This window comes from Triticum urartu, chromosome 2A, assembly GCF_056163025.1.
Source record: "Triticum urartu cultivar PI428250 chromosome 2A, HENAU_Tu73, whole genome shotgun sequence".
NCBI classification, from domain to species: Eukaryota; Viridiplantae; Streptophyta; class Magnoliopsida; order Poales; family Poaceae; genus Triticum; species Triticum urartu.
Genome location: NC_141874.1, coordinates 662,448,674 through 662,469,108, shown reverse-complemented (window position 1 = coordinate 662,469,108; position 20,435 = coordinate 662,448,674). Strand labels below are relative to the sequence as shown.

General features: G+C 39.7%; 1 pseudogene; it reads right to left on the bottom strand.

Annotated features, from left to right (window-relative positions):
* Window positions 1–3,161: 3,161 nt before the first annotated feature.
* Window positions 3,162–3,979, bottom strand: LOC147986508 (uncharacterized; annotated as a pseudogene).
* Window positions 3,980–20,435: the final 16,456 nt, after the last annotated feature.

The window sequence follows — 20,435 nt, the reverse complement described above, 5'->3', positions numbered from 1 at the left end:
TATTCTTGGTTTTTGTCTTTTCTTTGTTTCTTCATTAGTTCTCTTTGCTACTTTCTTGGTTTTCACCATTTTTTCTTTTCTTTCATTTTTCTTGTTTTTCACTAGAATTTTTTTCCCTGTTTGACTTCATTTTTCTTGGGTGTTTTATGTTTCTTCTTCTATGTTTGTTCAATTTTTTTCGTGTTTTTCTCGGTTTTCATTATTTCCATCCTTTTGCATTAGTTATCTTTGTTTTGCCTTTAGTTTTCTTTTGTTTTCCGTTCATTTCTCGTTTCTATTTTTTTTGTCTATTTTCACACTTTCATCAGGTTTTTCTTTCTCTTTTTGCATAGAATAGGAAATTTTCTTATACATGATTAAAAAATTTAAATACATGAATATCTTTCATATACATCGGAAACATTGTTTGTGTACATGTTGAACATTTTCTAAATACCTGAGCAACCATTTTTGAACTATATGTTTTGATGCGTTGATTTTTCATACACATTACATATTTTTTAATAAATATAAAACATTTGTGTCCCATTAGCATTTTAAAATACATGATTATTATTTTAAACATATATTTTGATGTAAAAATATCATATTGGTTGTACATTTTTCTTTTACATTAGGAACACTTTTTATATACATGATGAACGCTTTCAGATGCCTGATCAAGAGTTTTTGAAATTTTGGTTTTAAAGTCATCTTTTAGGACAATATTTTTCCATATTCCTCGTAACTACATTTTATGCATGTTTTATATTTTTCAAATATATGGTTTTGATGTCTACTTATTAAAATGTTTATATACATGTTAACATTTTTCAAATATTTGATTAAAACTTTTTAAATACATGTGTTTGATCTTTTTTGAATATATATTAGAAGTTTTTGAATAAGTGTTGAACATTTTTCAATGACACAAAGGTTGTTTTCGAATGTTATCATTATTTTTAAAATTGATGCTAACAATGTTTTACACTTGGTTCACATTTTTAAAATTAATTATTTTTTTACACTGGATTAATATTTTGGACTTTTTTACACTGGGTTAATATCTTTTTAAACAAATGAAAAAAACTAAAAAATAAGGACGAATCACAATTGAAAGAAATGATCGACTCGCTACCGGGCCGACCCATTATATGCGTCATTGACTCGTTCACTTTCACCTTGCAGCAAGCGAGCTATAGCGCCAGAAAACTGACCCAGTCATTGTGTCCGCTCGGCCAAAAAAATCTATACTTCATTTGGTCGCTGGGTCAACTGGTCCACGATTAACTCTTGACTATTGGCCAATGCCCATTGATCGTTGACTTTTAGGAAAAAGTTCGAAATTTTGAAAAAAAACTAAGAAATTCATGAATTTGAAAAAAGTTAACTAAAGAAGGTTACCAAAACTGAAAAAGTTAATGGATTTGGAAATAGTACAAAAAAAAAGAAAAAGTTCACTAAAAAAGTGAGCAAAAACTAAAAAAAGTTCATGAAATTTTTAAAAATTCCACGAAGTTTAAAAAAGTTCACAAATTTGATAAAAGTTCATATATTTGAAAAATAATCACTATTATTTTAGCAAAACTGAAAAATATTTACCTATTCAAAAAAAGCTCATGAAAATTTGAAAAAAAATTCACTAAAAATGTCCATGAAATTTGAAAAATGTTCACGAAGTTCAAAAACATGAGAAAAGTAAATGAATGTGAAAAAAGGAAAAAACAAAAACAAAAATTAAAAACCTAGTCCTCGTTTTAGCACTAAAATTTAACACACGACAAAAAGAAGAAGAAAAGGTAAGTAAGCATGGAACATGAGCTGTGCTAGTTATTGAAACGTGAAGTCGTATGTTGATTTTTGATGTTTATAAAGAAACAAAAAGAGTGAAATGGGCTGGCCCAGAGCGGAGGAGGGGGTGTGCGCCGGTTTGCAGAATGAACTGCAATCGGCGCTTAAGGCGACATATAAGATTTGCCCTAAGCTCGAATCACAGTTCGCTGGCAGCGTTTTGTCTCGCCAGCACGGCAACGAGGCAGAGGAGGTCTCGCCTTAGGGTGTTGTTATGGGTCCGACCTAGTAGCTTCATCCTTCACTTTTTTGTTCGTTCATCCTTCTCTTTTTTCTTATATTTCACAAATATTCTAAATACTCTCTCTCTCTCTCTCTCTCTCTCTCTCTCTCTCTCTCTCTCTCCCTCCCTCCCTCCCTCTCTCTCTCTCTCCCTCCCTCCCCCCCTCTCTCTCTCCCTTCACAAATACAATGTTTTGGATATTTCAATATGGGTACATAAGGATCGAAATAAGTAAACAAACACATTAAAATGTATATATACATCCAATACGTAAAAAATTAGAACGTGAACGTCTTATATTTGTGAATAGAGAGAGAGAGAGAGAGTACATTTTAAAACTTAATTTACTTAATGTGAAAAATGTTAACTTAGTGTAAATATTTTGTTCGCACAATTTTTAAGAAATGTTCATACCACTGAACAAAAATGTTCATGACATTTAAATCATTCGCTCGTTTCAATATTTATAGTGTAAAAAAATATTTCATACCATTCAAAAAATGTTAATGGCATTTAGAAATGTTCACACGTTTCAAAAAAATAGATGATACCCCGTGTGTTGCTGTGGGAACTGTTAACAAATAATTTGATTTTGAAAAACATGAGACAATTTAGAAAACATAGTATAAGTTGATGATAAAGAATCATGAAAGAAATTTTGTTTAGAGTAAGCATCTAAATAAAATTTTATGAAAATTCTGAAAATGTGTGTGATTTTTATTCTGTTAACTTATTATATTGACGATATATCAGCGAGGCGATTCGAGACGAAAACAACATTAAGTAGAGACATAGTGAAGAAATCTCAACCCTTGGCGAAACCTAAAACAACGATATCAACTACAGTTGCGCTTTCATAAAAAACCTAGCTCTCATAGGAAAAAAACACGAGTTCACTCGTAATTTGATTTTTTTTTTCTATTCAAAAGGTCGCTTATAAATCATGAGGCCCACTGCTGAGTAAATCATGCCTCTCACTGAAGCAGTGTACTACACCCATTCACCACAATATACCCAGGTAACTCTAATTATTTTTGTTTGTCTTGTCTGGTGTGCAACCATGCATGCTTGTTTTCTTTTTTTGTGGGATAAAGATATCTCTCATTGATCAAATTGAGTCACTACAATCGCTCATACACAGACCACCAATCTCATCTGGTGTAGTTCTGAGCCACACAGCAGTTTTAGGTTCTAAATGATCCATCTGTCCGAGAGCATGACTCACCTTATTTTGCTCACGCCGTACATGCAGTATTGTATAGCGACGGCCTCCCTCTAGCAACGATCTTATGTCTCTCACCAGGGTCGCTGTTGGAGACCTATAAGTTTGGATTCTTGATCGCAGCCACTGCGTTTGCACAGTCAGACTCGATAATAAACGAAAGGGTGCTCCATTCCAGTGTTAACTCAATGCCTTCCTTGATCGCCGCCAGCTCCGCTTCTAGTGGGCTCCTGCACGTCCTCAAATACCTGCACGAGGCGAAGATGACTGACCCATTGGAGTCTCGAAGGATCATTCCAGCTCCACCAGTGTCGCTCGCCTGAAGGTAGGCTCCGTCCACATTCAATTTTGCCCAGCCATCCGTTGGTTTCTGCCACGTCTCCGGTGGCCTGGTGCATGCCTCCCGCCCTGGCCGAAGCTCCTCCATGCGTCATTGGCCACGGGATATCACCATCTTGCCCTTCAGAATGTCGGCCTTTGGGTGTTGCTTAATGTAGTGGATGGAGTCGATGTAGCCAGATAGAAATCTTCTCGATGCTTCCACCGGTGGCGCCGGTTTGTCGTGGGTAATTTCGTTTCTCACTGCTATCAATTATTTTTGGGTTGGGTATACTGAGAGACAATGCCCATGTGACAAAAACAATGAGTTGAAAGATTCCTGAAGATTGAAGCTTGTCGGGGCATTATTTCTCACTCTTATCCATACACGCATGCATCCTTACGAATAAAATAAAGAAGCAAAGGCTCCCGAAGGCCTCTCTTGCGGCTATAAAAGGAGATGTCTGCCAAGGAGGAAAAACACCACACGGAGAAGAACCAGCCATCGACAGAGCAAAGAGCTGCGACTCAGCTAGCAAGCTCGTTGCTCAGTAGTAGTAGTAGTTCCTCATCCTGTAATAAGAGCCACAATATTCAGTGTATTGTAAGATCACGAAGGTAGTTAGAAGGTAATTTCCTTTAGCTTGTGTAATCCCTTCGGGGCCTCCTGAAAGGAAAAGCTATATGTAAATTATGTTCTGAAAATGATGTAGTCTTGTGCTTTATTTGGTATTTTTATTTATGAATTTATGGAACGAATTCTTATACTAGGGATCCTATAGGAGAAACTTTGGCCGATAGTTCTCTGTTTAGCCTTGTGTGGCATTTGAATGAGAACCTTGTGACCGTAGAGAAGTGTTTCCTTTGGACGGAACTGTCTGGGAAGACGATAGAAATTTATTCCATAAATTTGTAATTAAAATATCAAGTAAAAGATCCTAGCTACATCTGAAACATCATAATGAAAAATATGGCGATTACCGAGTAGGATTTTACATCACTGTGCGTACCGTCGGTCGTATTGTTGGCCTCGTCAGCCCTTAATAGATCCTGCATTAAAGAAATAACCAGGTTAGAACGCGCAAAATTAAATATTGATGTGAATAGTGAAGTACTATTCCAAATAGTGTACTGAATATGAATAGTAAATACTATTGTGAATAGTAACCTATCTAGTGAATAGTAAATACTATTCAGATAAAAAGCGTATATCTATCTTCTCTAATGCAGGATCTGAAGGAAATATGCCCTAGAGGCAATAATAAAGTTATTATTTATTTCCTTATATCATGATAAATGTTTATTATTCATGCTAGAATTGTATTAACCGGAAACATAATACATGTGTGAATACATAGACAAACAGAGTGTCACTAGTATGCCTCTACTTGACTAGCTCGTTAATCAAAGATGGTTATGTTTCCTAACCATGAACAAAGAGTTGTTATTTGATTAACAGGATCACATCATTAGGTGAATGATCCGATTGACATGACCCATTCCATTAGCTTAGCACCCGATCGTTTAGTATGTTGCTATTGCTTTCTTCATGACTTATACATGTTCCTATGACTATGAGATTATGCAACTCCCGTTTGCCGGAGGAACACTTTGTGTGCTACCAAATATCACAACATAAATGGGTGATTATAAAGGTACTCTACAGGTGTCTCCAAAGGTACATGTTGGGTTGGCGTATTTCGAGATTAGGATTTGTCACTCCGATTGTCGGAGAGGTATCTCTGGGCCCTCTCGGTAATGCACATCACATAAGCCTTGCAAGCATTGCAACTAATGAGTTAGTTGTGAGATGATGTATTACGGAATGAGTAAAGAGACTTGCCGGTAACGAGATTGAACTAGGTATTGAGATACCGACGATCGAATCTCGGGCAAGTAACATACCGATGACAAAGGGAACAACGTATGTTGTTATGCGGTCTGACCGATAAAGATCTTCGTAGAATATGTAGGAGCCAATATGAGCATCCAGGTTCCGCTATTGGTTATTGACTGGAGATGTGTCTCGGTCATGTCTACATTGTTCTCGAACCCGTAGGGTCCGCACGCTTAAGGTTTCGATGACAGTTATATTATGAGTTTATGAGTTTTGATGTACCGAAGTTAGTTCGGAGTCCCGGATGTGATCACGGACATGACGAGGAGTCTCGAAATGGTCGAGACATAAATATTGATATATTGGACGGCTATATTCGGACACCGGAAGTGTTCCGGGTGATTTCGGAGAAAACCGGAGAGCCGGAGGGTTACCGGAACCCCCCGGGAGAAGTAATGGGCCATATGGGCCTTAGTGGAGAGAGAGAGGGGCAGCAAAAGGTGGGCCGCGCGCCTCCTCCCCCCTGGTCCGAATTGGACTAGGAGAGGGGGGCGGCGCCCCCTCTTTCCCTCTCCCTCCCACTTCTTTCCCCCTCCTAGTAGGAGTCCTACCTACTCCTACTAGGAGGAGGACTCCTCCTTGGCGCGCCTATAGGGCAGGCCGGCCTCCTCCCCTTGCTCCTTTATATACGGGGGCAGCGGGCACCCCTAGACACACAAGTTGATCCACGTGATCATATTCTTAGCCGTGTGCGGTGCCCCCTTCCACCATAGTCCTCGATAATATTGTAGCGGTGCTTAGGCGAAGCCCTGCGACGGTAGTGCATCAAGATCGTCACCACGCCGTCGTGCTGACGGAACTCTTCCCCGATACTTTGCTGGATCGGAGTCCGGGGATCGTCATCGAGCTGAACGTGTGCTAGAACTCGGAGGTGCCGTAGTTTCGGTACTTGATCGGTCGGGCCGTGGAGACGTACGACTACATCAACCAAACGCTTCCGTTGTCGATCTACAAGGGTACGTAGATCACACTCTCCCCTCTCGTTGCTATGCATCACCATGATCTTGCGTGTGCGTAGGAAATTTTTTGAAATTACTACGAAACCCAACAGTGGCATCCGAGCCTAGGTTTTATTTGTTGATGTTATATGCACGAGTAGAACACAAGTGAGTTGTGGGCGATATAAGTCATACTGCTTACCAGCATGTCATACTTTGGTTCGGCGGTATTGTTGGACGAAGCGGCCCGGACCGACATTACGCGTACGCTTACGCGAGACCGGTTCTCCCGACGTGCTTTGCACATAGGTGGCTTGCGGGTGACAGTTTCTCCAACTTTAGTTGAACCGAGTGTGGCTACGCCCGGTCCTTGCGAAGGTTAAAATAGCACCAACTTGACAAACTATCGTTGTGGTTTTGATGTGTGGGTAAGATTGGTTCTTGCTTAAGCCCGTAGCAGCCACGTAAAACTTGCAACAACAAAGTAGAGGACGTCTAACTTGTTTTTGCAGGGCATGTTGTGATGTGATATGGTCAAGACATGATGCTAAATTTTATTGTATGAGATGATCATGTTTTGTAACCGAGTTATCGGCAACCGGCAGGAGCCATATGGTTGTCGTTTTATTGTATGCAATGCAATCGTGCTGTAATGCTTTACTTTATCACTAAGCGGTAGCGATAGTCGTGGAAGCATAAGATTGGCGAGACGACAACGATGCTACGATGGAGATCAAGGTGTCGCGCCGGTGACGATGGTGATCACGACGGTGCTTCGAAGATGGAGATCACAAGCACAAGATGATGATGGCCATATCATATCACTTATATTGATTGCATGTGATGTTTATCTTTTATGCATCTTATCTTGCTTTGATTGACGGTAGCATTATAAGATGATCTCTCACTAATTATCAAGAAGTGTTCTCCCTGAGATGCACCGTTGCGAAAGTTCTTCGTGCTGAGACACCACGTGATGATCGGGTGTGATAGGCTCTACGTTCAAATACAACGGGTGCAAAACAGTTGCACACGCGGAATACTTAGGTTATACTTGACGAGCCAAGCATATACAGATATGGCCTCGGAACACGGAGACCGAAAGGTCGAGCGTGAATCATATAGTAGATATGATCAACATAATGATGTTCACCAATGAAACTACTCCATCTCACGTGATGATCGAACATGGTTTAGTTGATTTGGATCACGTAATCACTTAGAGGATTAGAGGGATGTCTATCTAAGTGGGAGTTCTTTAAGTAAATTAATTGAACCTAAATTTATCATGAAACTTAGTACCTGATAGTATCTTGCTTGTTTATGCTTAATTGTAGATAGATGGCTCGTGTTGTTGTTCCGTTGAATTTTAATGCGTTCCTTGAGAATGCAAAGTTGAAAGATGATGGTAGCAATTACACGGACTGGGTCCGTAACTTGAGGATTATCCTTATTGCTGCACAGAAGAATTACGTCCTGGAAGCACCGCTGGGTGCCAGGCCTGCTGCTGAAGCAACACCAGATGTTATGAACGTCTGGCAGAGCAAAGCTGATGACTACTCGATAGTTCAGTGTGCCATGCTTTACGGCTTAGAATCGGGACTTCAACGACGTTTTGAACGTCATGGAGCATATGAGATGTTCCAGGAGTTGAAGTTAATATTTCAAGCAAATGCCCGGATTAAGAGATATGAAGTCTCCAATAAGTTCTATAGCTGCAAGATGGAGGAGAACAGTTCTGTCAGTGAGCATATACTCAAAATGTCTGGGTATAATAATCACTTGATTCAATTGGGAGTTAATCTTCCAGATGATTGCGTCATTGACAGAATTCTCCAATCACTGCCACCAAGCTACAAGAGCTTCGTGATGAACTATAATATGCAAGGGATGAATAAGACTATTCCCGAGCTCTTCGCAATGCTGAAAGCTGCGGAGGTAGAAATCAAGAAAGAGCATCAAGTGTTGATGGTCAACAAGACCACTAGTTTCAAGAAAAAGGGCAAAGGAAAGAAGAAGGGGAACTTCAAAATGAACGGCAAGCAAATTGCTACTCAAGAGAAGAAACCCAAACCTGGACCTAAGCCTGAAACTGAGTGCTTCTACTGCAAGCAGACTGGTCACTGGAAGCGGAACTGCCCCAAGTATTTGGCGGATAAGAAGGATGGCAAGGTGAACAAAGGTATATGTGATATACATGTTATTGATGTGTACCTTACTAATGCTCGCAGTAGCACCTGGGTATTTGATACTGGTTCTGTTGCTAATATTTACAACTCGAAACAGGGACTACGGATTAAGCGAAGATTGGCTAAGGACGAGGTGACGATGCGCGTGGGAAACGGTTCCAAAGTCGATGTGATCGCAGTCGGCACGCTACCTCTACATCTACCTTCGGGATTAATATTAGACCTAAATAATTGTTATTTGGTGCCAGTGTTAAGCATGAACATTATATCTGGATCTTGTTTGATGCGAGACGGTTATTCATTTAAATATGAGAATAATGATTGTTCTATTTATATGAGTAATATCTTTTATGGTCATGCACCCTTAAAGAGTGGTCTATTTTTATTGAATCTCGATAGTAGAGACACACATATTCATAGTGTTGAAGCCAAAAGATGCAGAGTTGATAATGATAGTGCAACTTATTTGTGGCACTGTCGTTTAGGTCATATCGGTGTAAAGCGCATGAAGAAACTCCATACTGATGGACTTTTGGAACCACTTGATTATGAATCACTTGGTACTTGTGAACCGTGCCTCATGGGCAAGATGACTAAAACACCGTTCTCCGGTATTATGGAGAGAGCAACAGATTTGTTGGAAATCATACATATAGATGTATGTGGTCCGATGAATATTGAGGCTCGTGGCGGACATCGTTATTTTCTCACCTTCACAGATGACTTAAGCAGATATGGGTATATCTACTTAATGAAACATAAGTCTGAAACATTTGAAAAGTTCAAAGAATTTCAGAGTGAAGTTGAAAATCATCGTAACAAGAAAATAAAGTTTCTACGATCTGATCGTGGAGGAGAATATCTGAGTTACGAGTTTGGTGTACATTTGAAACAATGCGGAATAGTTTCGCAACTCACGCCACCCGGAACACCACAGCGTAATGGTGTGTCCGAACGTCGTAATCATACTTTACTAGATATGGTGCGATCTATGATGTCTCTTACTGATTTACCGCTATCGTTTTGGGGTTATGCTTTGGAGACGGCCGCATTCACGTTAAATAGGGCACCATCAAAATCCGTTGAGACGACGCCTTATGAACTATGGTTTAGCAAGAAACCAAAGTTGTCGTTTCTGAAAGTTTGGGGCCGCGATGCTTATGTGAAAAAGCTTCAACCTGATAAGCTCGAACCCAAATCGGAGAAATGTGTCTTCATAGGATATCCAAAGGAGACTATTGGATACACCTTCTATCACAGATCCGAAGGCAAGACTTTTGTTGCTAAGTTCGGAAACTTTCTGGAGAAGGAGTTTCTCTCGAAAGAAGTGAGTGGGAGGAAAGTAGAACTTGACGAGGTAACTGTACCTGCTCCCTTATTGGAAAGTAGTGCATCATAGAAAACTGTTTCTGTGACACCTACACCAGTTAGTGAGGAAGCTAATGATGATGATCATGAAACTTCATAACAAGATACTACTGAACCTCGTAGATCAACCAGAGTGAGATCCGCGCCAGAGTGGTACGGTAATCCTGTTCTGGAAGTCATGCTACTAGATCATGATGAACCTACGAACTATGAAGAAGCGATGGTGAGCCCAGATTCCGCAAAATGGCTTGAAGCCATGAAATCTGAGATGGGATCCATGTATGAGAACAAAGTATGGACTTTGGTTGACTTGCCCGATGATCGGCAAGCAATTGAGAATAAATGGATCTTCAAGAAGAAGACTGACGCTGACGGTAATATTACTGTCTACAAAGCTCGACTTGTCGCAAAAGGTTTTCAGCAAGTTCAAGGGATTGACTACGATGAGACCTTCTCACCCGTAGCGATGCTTAAGTATGTCCGAATCATGTTAGCAATTGCCGCATTTTATGATTATGAAATTTGGCAGATGGATGTCAAAACTGCATTCCTGAATGGATTTCTGGAAGAAGAGTTGTATATGATGCAACCAGAAGGTTTTGTCGATCCAAAGGGAGCTAACAAAGTGTGCAAGCTCCAGCGATCCATTTATGGACTGGTGCAAGCCTCTTGGAGTTGGAATAAACGCTTTGATAGTGTGATCAAAGCATTTGGTTTTATACAGACTTTTGGAGAAGCCTGTATTTACAAGAAAGTGAGTGGGAGCTCTGTAGCATTTCTGATATTATATGTGGATGACATATTACTAATTGGAAATGATATAGAATTTCTGGATAGCATAAAGGGATACTTGAATAAGAGTTTTTCGATGAAAGACCTCGGTGAAGCTGCTTACATATTAGGCATTAAGATCTATAGAGATAGATCAAGACGCTTAATTGGACTTTCACAAAGCACATACCTTGACAAAGTTTTGAAGAAGTTCAAAATGGATCAAGCAAAGAAAGGGTTCTTGCCTGTGTTACAAGGTGTGAAGTTGAGTAAGACTCAATGCCCGACCACTGCAGAAGATAGGGAGAAAATGAAAGATGTTCCCTATGCTTCAGCCATAGGCTCTATCATGTATGCAATGCTGTGTACCAGACCTGATGTGTGCCTTGCTATAAGTCTAGCAGGGAGGTACCAAAGTGATCCAGGAGTGGATCACTGGACAGCGGTCAAGAACATCCTGAAATACCTAAAAAGGACTAAGGATATGTTTCTCATTTATGGAGGTGACAAAGAGCTCATCGTAAAAGGTTACGTTGATGCAAGCTTTGACACTGATCCGGACGATTCTAAATCGCAAACCGGATACGTGTTTACATTAAACGGTGGAGCTATCAGTTGGTGCAGTTCTAAACAAAGCGTTGTAGCGGGATCTACATGTGAAGCGGAGTACATAGCTGCTTCGGAAGCAGCAAATGAAGGAGTCTGGATGAAGGAGTTCATATCCGGTCTAGGTGTCATACCTAGTGCATCGGGTCCAATGAAAATCTTTTGTGACAATACTGGTGCAATTGCCTTGGCAAAGGAATCCAGATTTCACAAGAGAACCAAGCACATCAAGAGACGCTTCAATTCCATCCGGGATCTAGTCCAGGTGGGAGACATAGAGATTTGCAAGATACATACGGATCTGAATGTTGCAGACCCGTTGACTAAGCCTCTTCAACGAGCAAAACATGATCAGCATCAAGGCTCCATGGGTGTTAGAATCATTACTGTGTAATCTAGATTATTGACTCTAGTGCAAGTGGGAGACTGAAGGAAATATGCCCTAGAGGCAATAATAAAGTTATTATTTATTTCCTTATATCATGATAAATGTTTATTATTCATGCTAGAATTGTATTAACCAGAAACATAATACATGTGTGAATACATAGACAAACAGAGTGTCACTAGTATGCCTCTACTTGACTAGCTCGTTAATCAAAGATGGGTATGTTTCCTAACCATGAACAAAGAGTTGTTATTTGATTAACGGGATCACATCATTAGGTGAATGATCTGATTGACATGACCCATTCCATTAGCTTAGCACCCGATCGTTTAGTATGTTGCTATTGCTGTCTTCATGACTTATACATGTTTCTATGACTATGAGATTATGCAACTCCCGTTTGCCGGAGGAACACTTTGTGTGCTACCAAACGTCACAACGTAAATGGGTGATTATAAAGGTACTCTACAGGTGTCTCCAAAGGTACATGTTGGGTTGGCATATTTCGAGATTAGGATTTGTCACTCCGATTGTCGGAGAGGTATCTCTGGGCCCTCTCGGTAATGCACATCACATAAGCCTTGCAAGCATTGTAACTAATGAGTTAGTTGCGAGATGATGTATTACGGAACGAGTAAAGAGACTTGCCGGTAACGAGATTGAACTAGGTATTGAGATACCGACGATCGAATCTCGGGCAAGTAACATACCGATGACAAAGGGAACAACGTATGTTGTTATGCGGTCTGACCGATAAAGATCTTCGTAGAATATGTAGGAGCCAATATGAGCATCCAGGTTGTGCTATTGGTTATTGACCGGAGACATGTCTCGGTCATGTCTACATTGTTCTCGAACCCGTAGGGTCCGCACGCTTAAGGTTTCGATGACAGTTATATTATGAGTTTATGAGTTTTGATGTGCCGAAGTTAGTTCGGAGTCCCGGATGTGATCACGGACATGACGAGGAGTCTCGAAATGGTCAAGACATAAAGATTGATATATTGGACGGCTATATTCGGACACCGGAAGTGTTCCGGGTGATGTCGGAGAAAACCGGAGAGCCGGAGGGTTACCGGAACCCTCCCGGGAGAAGTAATGGGCCATATGGGCCTTAGTGGAGAGAGAGGGGGGCAGCCAAAGGTGGGCCGCGCGCCTCCTCCCCCTGGTCCGAATTGGACTACGAGAGGGGGGGCGCCCCCTCTTTCCCTCTCCCTCCCCACTTCTTCCCCCTCCTAGTAGGAGTCCTACTCCTACTAGGAGGACTCCTCCTTGGCGCGCCTATAGGGCCGGCCGGCCTCCTCCCCTTGCTCCTTTATATACGGGGGCAGGGGGCACCCCTAGACACACAAGTTGATCCATGTGATCATATTCTTAGCCGTGTGCGGTGCCCCCTTCCACCATAGTCCTCGATAATATTGTAGCGGTGCTTAGGCGAAGCCCTGCGACGGTAGTGCATCAAGATCGTCACCACGCCGTCGTGCTGACGGAACTCTTCCCCGACACTTTGCTGGATCGGAGTCTGGGGATCGTCATCGAGCTAAACGTGTGCTAGAACTCGGAGGTGCCGTAGTTTTGGTGCTTGATCGGTCGGGCCGTGGAGACGTACGACTACATCAACCAAACGCTTCCGTTGTCGATCTACAAGGGTACGTAGATCACACTCTCCCCTCTTGTTGCTAAGCATCACCATGATCTTGCGTGTGCGTAGGAATTTTTTTGAAATTACTACGAAACCCAACAGGATCTATTAAGGGCTGACGAGCCCAACAATACGACCAACGGTGTACACAATGGTGTAAAATCCTACTCAATACTTATCATATTTTTCATTATGTTGCTTTGTAGCTAGGTTCATTTACTTGATATTTTTAATTACAAATTTATGGGGTAAATTCATATTGTCTTCCAGGCAGTTTCATCCGAAGGGAACACTTCTCTACAACCACAAGGTTCTCATTCAAACGCCACACAAGGCTAAACAGAGAACTACCAGCAGAGGTTTCTCCTATAGGATCCCTAGCATATGACCTCGTTCCATAAATTCATAATTAAAATACCAAGTGAAGCACAAAACTACATCATTTCCACAACATAATTTACATATGTCTTTCTGTTTCGGGAGGCCCCGAAGGGGATTACACAAGCTAAAGGAAATTACCTTCTAACTATCTTCGAAAGCTTACAATACACTGAATATTGTGGATCTGATTACAGGATGAGGAACTACTACTACTGAGCAATGAGCTTGCTAGCTGAGTCACAGCTCTCTGCCTGGTTCTTCTCCGTCTGGTGTCTCTCCTCCTTGGCAGATGTCTCCTTTTATAGCCGCAAGAGAGGCCTTCGGGAGCCTTCGTTTCTTTATTTATATGTAGTAGGATGTATGCGTGTCCTTCTAGGGTATGGATAAGAGCGAGAGATAGTTCCCCAACAAGCTTTAATCTTTAGGCTCATTGTTTTTTTACGTGGGCATTGTCTCTCGGTGAATAATTGGCTCACCTCTGCGTATCATCTTCGCTCTTCAGCCATGCAATTATTCATGTGATTAGCCTTCAGATAGATAGCTTCTTCTGCCTTTAAGAATCCTTGTGCCAGTGCCTGCGTGCATATATGTCAAAGTTGCTTTACTATTCATCATAATTTATTTATTTATTTTACATTATAATTTTTTTACAAGGGTCTTCCCTGCCCATATATTTGATATTTCCATATCAATATTTGGTAATATTCCATTTTATAATATTCTAGATTCTATCAATATTCGGGTCGGGTACAGGTCCTCCACGCCTGAATAATTGATAGCAATATCAATATATGGAATTGGGGTTTATTCACGTGTCTGCCCATGCCTGCTATGTCCATATGATCGTCATCTAACAGAAGGAAATCATATTTTCGATCGCATTCATTCTTTATTTCTTAAAAAAATCATCTATTTCTTGTCTTAATTCTCTTAATATTTCTTCCTTTAATTCTTTCTTTATTATTTTTGAAAATTCTTCAAATCTTTTATCCATTTCTTGATTGATGTAGTTGCTGTCTAAAGGGTCAAGTCCCTTTAGAAGGCATTCTTGATATGTTTGATATTTTGGAGACTCTTCCTTCTTTATATTCTTCGAACTTGATGCCTCCCCCTTTATAGGAGTTAGTGAAGCAGGTACGTCTCTTCTCTTTTGGATATAGTCTTTAGCTTTTGGGTCAACATAATAATTTTCTCCTAATACCTTTCTTGCCGAAAACAAGGCTTGATTTATACTACCATATTTTTTGAATGTTAGATCTTCTCCTCTTCTTTTTGTGTATATCTTCTCAATCATAATGTCTTCCCATGTCAAATATATGCCTAGTTTATTTCCATCAAACAAAATATATAATATTTCTCCTTTTGGTATTTTAATCCTTTCTGACTTTAGCAAATTTCTGTTCATTTGGTTAAAACATTCTGCTAGGATATTGAGAATTGATAACATATATCCTTTTTCCTCTCTCTTAACGGTATATTGGTACAAGAAATTATCCAATATGCACCGTTGAATTTCGTCAACCTTGATATGGGCCTTTGGCTTGAAATTGAATGTATTTGGCTTAAATATTTTCATCCTATTTTCTTCTCCAAAGAAGTAGCATTCATCTCTGGTGGGGAATATTCCGTTCTTCATTAATGCAAATTTGATGCACGAGAAAATATGCCAGGTAAGGTATTATCCTTTCCCTTAATATGCTCAAAAATAACTTTATAACCATTCCCATCTATGGTGTCTACTACTATATGTCAGATTGTGAATGCAATAAATGCATGCAGGTTATATCTAGGATACAGTGTGAATAGATTGTGAAGCCACATGTCGATATCACAATAAAATTAATAGTAACAAAAGCTCAAGCAGAAGATGGGTCTTATTTGAAGACACCATAGCTGGGAATGGTTATAAAGTTGAGCATATTAAGGGAAATGATAATACCTTACCGGACATATTTTCTCAAGCATCAAATTTGCAGAAATGAAGAAAGGATTATTCCCCACCAGGGATGAATGCTACTTCTTTGGAGAAGAAAATAGGCCGAAAATATTTCAGCCAAATACATTCAATTTCAAGCCAAAGGCCCATATCAAGCTTGACGAAATTCAACGGTGCATATTGGATAATTTCTGGTACCAATATACCGTCAAGACAGAGGAAAAATGATATATGTTATCAATTGTCAATAGTCTGGCAGAATATTTTAACCAAATGAATAGAAATTTGCCAAAGCCAGAAAGGATTGAAATACCAAAAGGAGAAACATTATATATTTTGTTTGAAGGAAATAAACTAGGCATATATTTGACATGGGAAGACATTATGATTGAGAAGATAGACATAAAAAGAAGAGGAGAAGATCTAACATTTAAAAAATATGATAGTATAAATGAAGCCTTATTTTGGGCAAGAAAGGTATTAGGAGAAAATTATTATATTGACCCAAAAGCTAAAGACTATATCCAAAATAGAAGAGACATACCTGCTTCACCAAATCCTACAAAGGGGGAGGCATCAAGCTCGAAGGATATAAAGAAGGAAGAGTCTCCAAAATATCAAACATATCAAAAATGCCTTCTAGAGGGGCTTGAGCCTTTAGACAGTGAATACATAGATCGAGAGATGGATAAAAGATTTGAGGAATTTTCAAAAATAATAAAGAAAGAATTAAAGGAAGAAATATTAAAAGAATTAAGACAAGAAATAGATGGATTTATTTTTACGAAATAAAGAATGAATGCGATCAAAAATATGATTTTCATTTGTTAGATGACGATCATATGGACATAGCAAGGCATGGGCAGCCGCCTGAACAAAGCCCAATTCCATATATTGATATTGCTATCAATTATTCGGGCGCGGAGGACCTATACCCGACCCGAATATTGATAGAATATAGAATATTACCTAATATTGATATGGAAATATCAAATATATGGGCACGGAAGACCCTGTAACAAAATATTAAAATATAAAATAAATAAATAATGACGAATAGTAAGGAGCTTCGACATATATGTACGCATGCACCGGCACAAGGATTCTTAAAGGCAGAAGAAGCTATCTATCTGAAGGCTAATCGCATGAAGAATTGCATAGCTGAAGAGCGAAGATGATACGCAGAGGCCAGCCAATTATCCACCGAGAGACAATGCCCACGTGAAAAAAGCAATAATATTATTCATGAATATTGAAACTTGTCGGGCACTATCTCTCACTCTTATCCATACCCTAGAAGAACACACATGCATCCTACTACATATAAAATAAAGAATCAAAGTCTCCCGAAGGCCTCTCCTGCGGCTATAAAAGAAGACGTCTGCCAAGGAGGAGAGACACCAGACGGAGAAGAACCTGCCACTGATAGAGCAGAGAGCTATGACTCAGCTAGCAAGCTCGTTGCTCAGTAGTAGTAGTTCCTCATCCTGTAATAAGAGCCACAATATTCAGTGCATTGTAAGCTCACGAAGGTAGTTAGAAGGTGATTTCCTTTAGCTTGTGTTATCCCTTCGGGGACCTCCCGAAAGGGAAAGCAATATGTAAATTATGTTGTGAATATGATATAGTTTCATGTTTCACTTGGTATTTTTATTTATGAATTTGTGGGACGAGTTCTTATGGTAGGGATCCTATAGAAGAAACATTTGCCGGTAGTTCTCTGTTTAGCCTTGTGTGGCGTTTGAATGAGAACCTTATGGCCGTAGAGAAGTATTCCCTTTGAGTGGAACTGCCTAGGAAGACTGAAGGAATTTACCCCATAAAATTGAAATTAAAAATATCAAGTAAACGAATCTAGCTACATCTGAAACAACATAATGAAAAATATGGTGAGCATTGAGTAGGATTTTACACCACTACGCACACCGTCGGTCGTATTGTTGGCCTCGCCAGCCCTTAATAGATCCTGCATTAAAGAAATAACCAGGTTAGAACATGCAAAATTAAATATTGTTGTGAATAGTGAAATACTATTCCAAATAGTGTATTAAATAGTAAACTATTGTGAATAGTACCATACCTATCGGTGGAGGGATAGGGGAGCACCGACTTGGGGAGGGGAACTCCCTTTGGTGCACCGACCAAGGAGAGGAATCCCCCTCCAACTCCAAATCTGTCCCCAAAGCTTGTCCTACAAGCTAGAGGGCGCCCCACTCTTATTGGGCCCATATGGCCCATTAATTGTCCCCTATGTGGCCTTTAGCTAATTCTATTAGCCCATAGCCCCTAAATAAATCCTAGGGAGCTCCCGGTAATTACAAGAATCCTCTCATATTTATATTAAGTCCTCAAAAATTATTTTTGCCTATATAACATTGCCCAATATTTTCCTAGATCCTTTTGGTAACCCCAAAACACTTTCGATTTCTCTCAAAACTATTTCTTCCATTACCAAAACTATTACGGTAATATTTTCTCATGTTCCTAAATCCTATATCACTCAACAGATCATAATCCCTTAAGCATGTGACCCTGTAGGTTCGGTGAAATATATATATCAACAAAACATCCTTTCATTCAATGATCAACAACAGAACTGTGAACATCCATGTTGACCCCTATACTCACACAAATGATATTCGAGTGAACCTTTGGTTATCACATACTATTCCTTTTGCTTCACGATACATTACAAAACCTGAGGTGATATATATCGGTATCCCCGTGAGTCATTCACATGCTCACTATACTGGTCTCCTCATTACTGATTTTTTTTCTTCTTTCTCGTTGTTGTGTTCCGGCATACCTGTGAGCAATACTTCACTTGTGTCTAGATAGACGAAGATGGATTCCATCACACCAAGAGGGCCCTAAGAATATCTATCCATCATTGGAGGATCAAATGCCACTCCTGAGCTATCTTGCCCCTTGTCATACTTTCCGATGAACCTTAAGTTGCTGTTATGATTACCCTGTAACGGATAATGTTGGAACAACACCAAAGTGCATCATCTGGTATAAAGTGACTTGATACTTTCATGGTCTAAGGAACTGAGCATACTTCAACTCTCCGTGTTATAGACTATAGACTTGCGATGATAACATCTCAAAGTATAACAAACAAGTTGGGTCAATTCAATATGATTGTCCTTCTATCTCCATACTCTCAAAGTTGCCGGCATCCTTGTTACGCTTAACTCGTAGCAGTGATCAGGAAAACATAACCATCATGGAACACTTGATCTAGTCCTAGAGGCAAGACTAGGAATCAGGTTTTATCGTTTATTACTCTACACGTGCTTATGAGTTTTTCTCTGAATGACATATTCAAGAATCATAACAGTTATAACATAGAATATAAAAATCTAATTATAAACATGGAAATAAGTAATACAATCATTATTGGTTCTAGGGCATATTTCCAACACGTCTAAAGACACAATATTTCTATGATGTTTGAACGATCTTTATTGCGTTTAATTTTAAAATGTTATTACCCTGTCTGATGAGTGATATTCCTTTATCAAATGTTTTTGTTATCCTTTTTCCTTTCTTTGTTAGAGCTACGTTCAATTATTTAAGCAACCTTCTTTTACAAGCAAACCTCTCCTTTGGGAATACCCTAACAGTATTTTATGTTGTCCAGACAAACTCAGCTCCTGAATACCACACTGAGAACGAAAGTGATATGACACGATATGTGCACGCACGAACTGCAGACCACATGATTTGAAGCCATACAAGTTGATAGAATGAGGCAATCCAGTGGATATGTCACCCGCCGTCTGTTCATCATGCATGAATCCGTCGTGTGCATAGCAGTGCTCCACTGAGAAAGAAAGGGAAGACAAGGGCCTAGGTTTTTATGTTGGGATGATGGCATCTAAGTTCATGCAAGCTACAAAATCTGCATGGAAAAATTTCATGTGTGGTGTACCATGTCACTTAGGGATGCAAGTGGCGCGGGTTGGTGGATAATGGCACAACAAATTTAGCGTTAATTTGTAGCATTGATGAGCTAATTGATAGTTTCGCGGGGTGAAGCGGGATGCCGCTTGCACCTCTATATGAGTAAAAAACCCGTGTTGAAAGATACCACTAAAAACACAATTTTCACAGTAAAGAAACACCATCTTGTGCAAAATATTACCATGACACGCTAATAGAATAGTATGGAAAGGTGTCTGCCTAATGGATGATGGATGCAAATCTAGACCAAACAATGCAATGCTTACTTTTTCGTACTTACCATTGCTTACTCAATGATAATACTTATAATCCCGTGATGGTTCGGAGACAAGGAGCGATTTTTTACCCCAAGTACAACAATAATGAAGATGCACCCAAGATTTCTGAATTTGTATGGGAATTTTAAAAAACATCAAGGAATAAGTATTTAGTTTTGTCTTTGCTCTCTATATGTAATGCTAAATTACAGCCTTTTTGAATATTGTGAATTCCAATATTATTAGGATATCTTTGCATTATCTTTTTATACACGTGAATTTTTACATTATTTATAATATTAGTCGAGATGACCATATATCTCACAAAAAACCCCAAAAAACCTTGAAAGAAGGAACTATCATGAAAGTTGGGATCCATTATTTATGCCCATGGTCACATCCTCTCATTTGGGAGGAGAGGTGGCATGGTGCTGTGCGTGGTTGGGGTGGACGGGATGGGGCGTGGCTCGTGGGACAGCAAGATCGTTCCCTATAAAAAT